At 35.9% G+C, this 5488-nt stretch overlaps 1 long non-coding RNA gene across 1 annotated transcript in view; it reads right to left on the bottom strand.

Annotated features, from left to right (window-relative positions):
* Window positions 1-5488, bottom strand: part of LOC110266412 — a 22196-nt gene that overhangs the window by 14044 nt on the left and 2664 nt on the right. Inside the window, exons 2-3 of the long non-coding RNA XR_002353772.1 lie at window positions 4467-4473; window positions 2833-2838 (exon numbers count right to left, since the gene is read on the bottom strand). This is a non-coding gene — a long non-coding RNA (uncharacterized LOC110266412). The remainder of the gene's footprint in view (window positions 1-2832; window positions 2839-4466; window positions 4474-5488) is intronic.

Here is a 5488-nt window from a genome sequence, read left to right as displayed (position 1 = left end):
TATTAGAAATTCACTCAAACAAATCTTTAAATAATTTTATACATATATTTAATTATGTAATATTACGTTATAAAAATAACTATATTTTATATCGATTGCATGAATAATAATCTAAAAAATATATAGTTACACGACAGCATAAAATATTTTAGATAATTAGTATACTAAGGTCCAGTTTGGGAAGTGAATCCGGAGCAGTGCAGTACAATGAAGAAGATGACTTAATGATGATATTACAAGAGTAGAATGAAGCGATAGCTGAGAAGAGGAGGCTAACAAAACAAAAAGAGAATGCACAAAGAAGCATATTGAAAAAATTCAAACAGGTGTGTAACAATGTTTTAAAATGATTTTTAGCTCTTGGAATGTGAAGGGTTGAAAAGTTGAGTATGATAAAAGAGCTCAAAAAAAAAAAACAAAAATTGAATACAGGGACGGATTTATATGTAGGGGTGTGGGAGCAATTGCCCCTATTGAACTTTCAAAAAATTAATAATAAGTATATATATGTGCAGAGAATTGTCCCCATTACAATAATTTATTTGCCTCACACTTTAAAAAAATTATATGTAAGAAACATTTATATTATTAGATATTAATACAATAATAAAAATTATTGTATTATATAAATTCAAAACAAATATTAATAATAACTAATAAGAATCTAATTATTTAATTTGATTAGCTAATATACTCCAAATTTAAATATCTAAATATATTAATATATATTTTTTATGTATTTTATTATATTATTTTGCCCTCACTTCTAAAATTTTCTGGATCCGTCACTGATTGAATATGTTAGGCTTGGTTGAAACAAAATTGCAAGTTGTGACTAAATTTGATGTCGTACGTATTTGGGGAAGTGATGCGGTGGGTTGGGAGTTTGTAGAATCGGAAGGCACGTCTGGGGTCTGTTGTTAATGTGGGATGAGATGTTGTTTAGAATGAGTAACTGTTATAAAGGGGAGAGGTAGTTATGTGTTGAGGGAGTTTTATTGAAAAATGAGTTCCACTGTGCTTTCTGTTTGGTTTATGGTTCTCATACGAGAGTGGAAAAACTTGCTGTATGGGAGGAACTGAGCTATATAACTGGCTTATGTCAAGTCCCGATATGCTACATGGGTGACTTTAATGAGGTGATACAGGTTGATGAGAGGAAAAATCAGGACAGGTTAACAGCGTCTGCAGAAGATTTTAAGGGTTGGATCCAAGATATGCAGTTAGTGGACTTACCGTTGAATGATCGTAAATTTACATGGTATAAAGGTGGTTCCTATAGTCGTATTGACAGAGTCCTAGTGAGTGTAGAATGGACTGAGGAGTTCCCAGAGATTCGCTTAAAAGGTAGTCCGAGAGGCTTGTCAGATCACTGCCCAATAATAGTTGAAGATACTAAGTATAAAGGTGGCCCACGTCCGTTCCGGACTCTAGACTCATGGTTTACACATGAAGGATTCCTAAGAATGGTCAGAGAGAAATGGAGGAATATTGGAGAGGGGCAGTTCACAGATAAGTTGAGGCTCTAACGGTGCCTTTGGGAAAATGGCATAAAGAAAAATTTGGTGACATGGAAAAGAAAATTCAGCGCTTTGAGGAGGAGATCAAGAAGGTGGATGACATGGTTGAGAATGGAGTCTATGATGGTACAGTGGAGGCTAGAAGGAAGGCTCTAGTAAGCTATTGCAAGCAGTGGTATGTGAGGAAAGAGGTACACTGAAAACAGATATCGCGTTCTAGGCATGCGAAGGACATGGATAAAAACACAAGGTACTTTCATAACTTGGCGTCGGCAAGAAGAAGGAATAATAGAATTGATGCTTTGGTGATTAATGGAAGGTTGGTAAGAAATCAAGTTAGGATCAAGATTGTCATCAGAGAGTTCTACAGAGATTTGTATCACCAGGAGAGATCACCGGTGGTAGGTTTTAGGGACGGACTGGTTAACCGGATTAACGAAGAAGAATCCAGTGTGTTGGAGAGAATACCGTCATTGAAGGAGATTAGAGAGGCTGTTTGGGACTGTGAATCCTCTAAGGCTCCAGGAAGCGACGGGTATAATATGAACTTCATCAAGAAGTGCTGGGATGAGATTGGTATAGAGTTCTCAACGGCTGTTCTGGACTTCTTTCGGTCATCAAGGTTGCCGTCTGACTCCAATATTACTTGGGTGGCCCTTGCATCGAAGTACACTGGAGCCAAGGAGATCAAAGACTTCCGGCCGATCAGCATGGTAGGCTACATATACAAATTAATTTTCAAGGTGATGGTCAGAAGGATGAGATCAGTGATGCCAGGCCTAGTAGGAGAGACTCAAAGTGCATTTGTGAAAGGTCGAAAAATTCACGACGAGACACTGATTGCGTGCGAAACAGTGCAATGGTTGAATACGAGGAAGAAGAAGGCGGCAATTATTAAATTAGACTTCCAGAAGGCTTATGATCAGGTAAAGTGGAACTTTGTGGTTGTGCTGCAGAAGATGGGATTTGGTTGGAGATGGAGAGAATGGGTTAGGGAGTGTGTCGGTACAGCGTCCATGGCAATTCTGATAAATGATTCCCCATCCAAACCGTTCAAGATGGAGAGAGGCTTGAGACAAGGTGATCCACTGTCTCCGTTCTTGTTTGTTCTGGTAGTGGATATCCTACACAGGATGATAGGGGAGGCAGTGAGGAACAGACGAATTTCGCCGCTGCTGGTTGGTAAGGAAAACATAGAGTTGTCACATCTCCAGTTTGTAGATGACACTATATTATTCTGCCCACCAGAGTAGGAGACCATCAGAAACTATGCCAGATTGTTAAGGTGCTTTGAGATAATGTCGGGGTTAACGATTAACTTTGATAAATCCAGTTTAATCCCAATCAATTGTGAACAGTATTGGACTGACAACATGTGCAGCTTATTGGGATGTAAAGAGGCAAATCTTCCAGTCAGATATCTTGGCATTCCTCTAGGAGCAAACCCGAGGCTGGTCAAGACATGGAAACCGATAATTGATAAGGTTGAGAAAAGCTCAATTTGTGGAAGGCTAAGGTGCTGAATAAAGCGGGTAAGCTAGTCCTTATAAAGTCTGTGTTGAATAGCTTGCCAGTGTACTACCTGAGCCTGTACAAGATGCCGAAGGCCGTGGCAGAAAAGTTGATATCATTACAGAGAAGATTCTTATGGAGCAATGAGGAAGGTAGGAATGGTATAGCACTAGTTAAGTGGGAAGTAGTTCAGGCCCCTAAAAAGGAGTGTGGTCTAGGGGTAGGTGATGCAGTGATTAGAAACTCTGCTCTACTCTTTAAAAGGTGGTGGTGCTTTTCAAAGGAGGAGTGTCCTTTATGGAAGAATGTTGTATGCTCCTGCTACGACTTGAATCCTAATATGATGTTATCAACTCAGCCACTACCTACTAGAGGGGGACCATGGAAGGACATATGTCAGTTGCAGCTCAAGGATAGTAATGTAAGGGATAAGATGATTACTGGGTTGTCTATAGAGGTGGGTGATGGCAGGAGGACTCTATTCTGAGAAGATGTATGGCTACAAGGCGGTTCACTCAAGTTGAGGTTTCCGATACTCTTCTCTGTTTCAAACCAGCAAGGATCTGTCATAGGGAATTGTGGGTTTTGGGATGGATTAGAGTGGATCTGAAACTTCTAGTGGAGGGGAGGCTTATATCAATGGGAGTTGGAATTATTGGATAGTTTGCATGAGTCTTTAAGGCCTATTAAACTAGCAAGTGATAAGTAAGACAAAGTTGTGTGGAAGTTTGGTAAGGAAGGAATTTTTTCAACTAACTCTTTTGTGCAGGTGGTGCAGTCAGATACTCTCCCGGAGGATATCACCAGCTTCAGTTTCACCAGAACCATATGGAAAGGTTTGGCACCACCACGAGTGGAGTTATTTATTTGGTTTGTTCTGATAGAAAGAGTAAATACTAAAGAAAGACTACATAGATTTGGAATACTTAGTCATGGAGACAACATATGTGTGTTATGTAAAAGAGATGTTGAACATGTTCACCACTTGTTCCTGGATTGTGAGTTTACTTGGCAGGTATGATGTCGATGGCTTTCTGATTTCGGGAGAGCGTGGTCTATTTCGGGCTCACTAAAGGAACATTTTGAGAGCTGGACAGGCATCGTAAACAGAAAGGAGGAGCGGAATAGGTAGATGATGTGCTTCTTTGCGATTATTTGGAATGTATGGCTTGAGAGAAACAGGCGGATTTTTAATTCCAAATAAGGTGGTCCAGAAGAGGTGTTTCAAAAATCCTTAACCAGTTATGGAGAGTGGAGTAGTTTGGAACCTTCTTGTTGTTGATGGCAATGTCGGAGATGACAACAGGGGTAGTTTAATTACTTTGGTTTAATATCTTTATTTTCATGACTACAGTTTGGTTGTCTACCAATCCACTGTATTGTGTTGAGCTCTCTTGTTAAAAAAAAAAATAACTTAATTAAGCTTTTTTTGACAAAATAGCTTAAACAATAAATGACTATATTAAAAATAACTTATAAATAAATTATTTTGTGTTTGGATTTTTAGCTCTAAAAGTGCTTATTTTATAAAAATGTTATAAAAAGTAGTAGTATTATTAGAGAAGCCATTTGTTTTAACTTATCTATAAACTCTTAAATAACTTCTTAGAAAGCTACAATTTAATTTTGAAAATTGCACCAGATATTAATACTACTATTTTTCATAAGTCATAAACTCAAAAAAGTTACTTTTAAAGCTTTTTAAACGGGCCTTAAATCGTGTCAGCTATTGGGTCGGAAGTTCTAAGTTGAGACTCTAATAAGGCTGAGGCGATTCAACATGATTCTTAGGCCAAATTAAATTCGTATGGCTTTGGACTCATTTTGTGCGAGATGTTTCTTTTCTGTAGAGTTCCTTTCATATCTTTTATTTTTACTTTTATTTTTTTAAGTTTTTTGTAATCTTTTTCTTTTTGCAAATTTATCTTTTTAGCAAAGTTGTTCTTTTCATTTCTTTTAAGAGTTTGTATACTTTGTATTTGAATTCAAAGTATTTTAATCTAGTCGAAGACAATTTATTACTTCTTTAAATTAAATGTCATTTTTTCAGCTATTTTATTTCCAAAGTTATTTTTTTTTTATATTTCAGATTTTCTTTTATTATTTTAACTAAGTAAAATAATTTTTGATGCACTTTCAAAAACTAGTATTTATAAGAAAATTTCGTTTCAAATCACTAGATATAGACCTAAATTTGTTAAAACTTTGTATAACAATAATAAAAATAATTATGATAATGACAATTAAAATTAAATGTTCAGCTATTTTATTTCCAAAGTTATTTTTTTTTTATATTTCAGATTTTCTTTTATTATTTTAACTAAGTAAAATAATTTATAATTTTTTTTCAAAAACTAGTATTTATAAGAAAATTTCGTTTCAAATCACTAGATATAGACCTAAATTTGTTAAAACTTTGTATAACAATAATAAAAATAATTATGATAATGACAATT

Source organism: Arachis ipaensis, chromosome B09 (assembly GCF_000816755.2).
Source record: "Arachis ipaensis cultivar K30076 chromosome B09, Araip1.1, whole genome shotgun sequence".
Taxonomy (NCBI): domain Eukaryota; kingdom Viridiplantae; phylum Streptophyta; class Magnoliopsida; order Fabales; family Fabaceae; genus Arachis; species Arachis ipaensis.
This window is presented reverse-complemented; position numbering and strand designations above follow the sequence as displayed.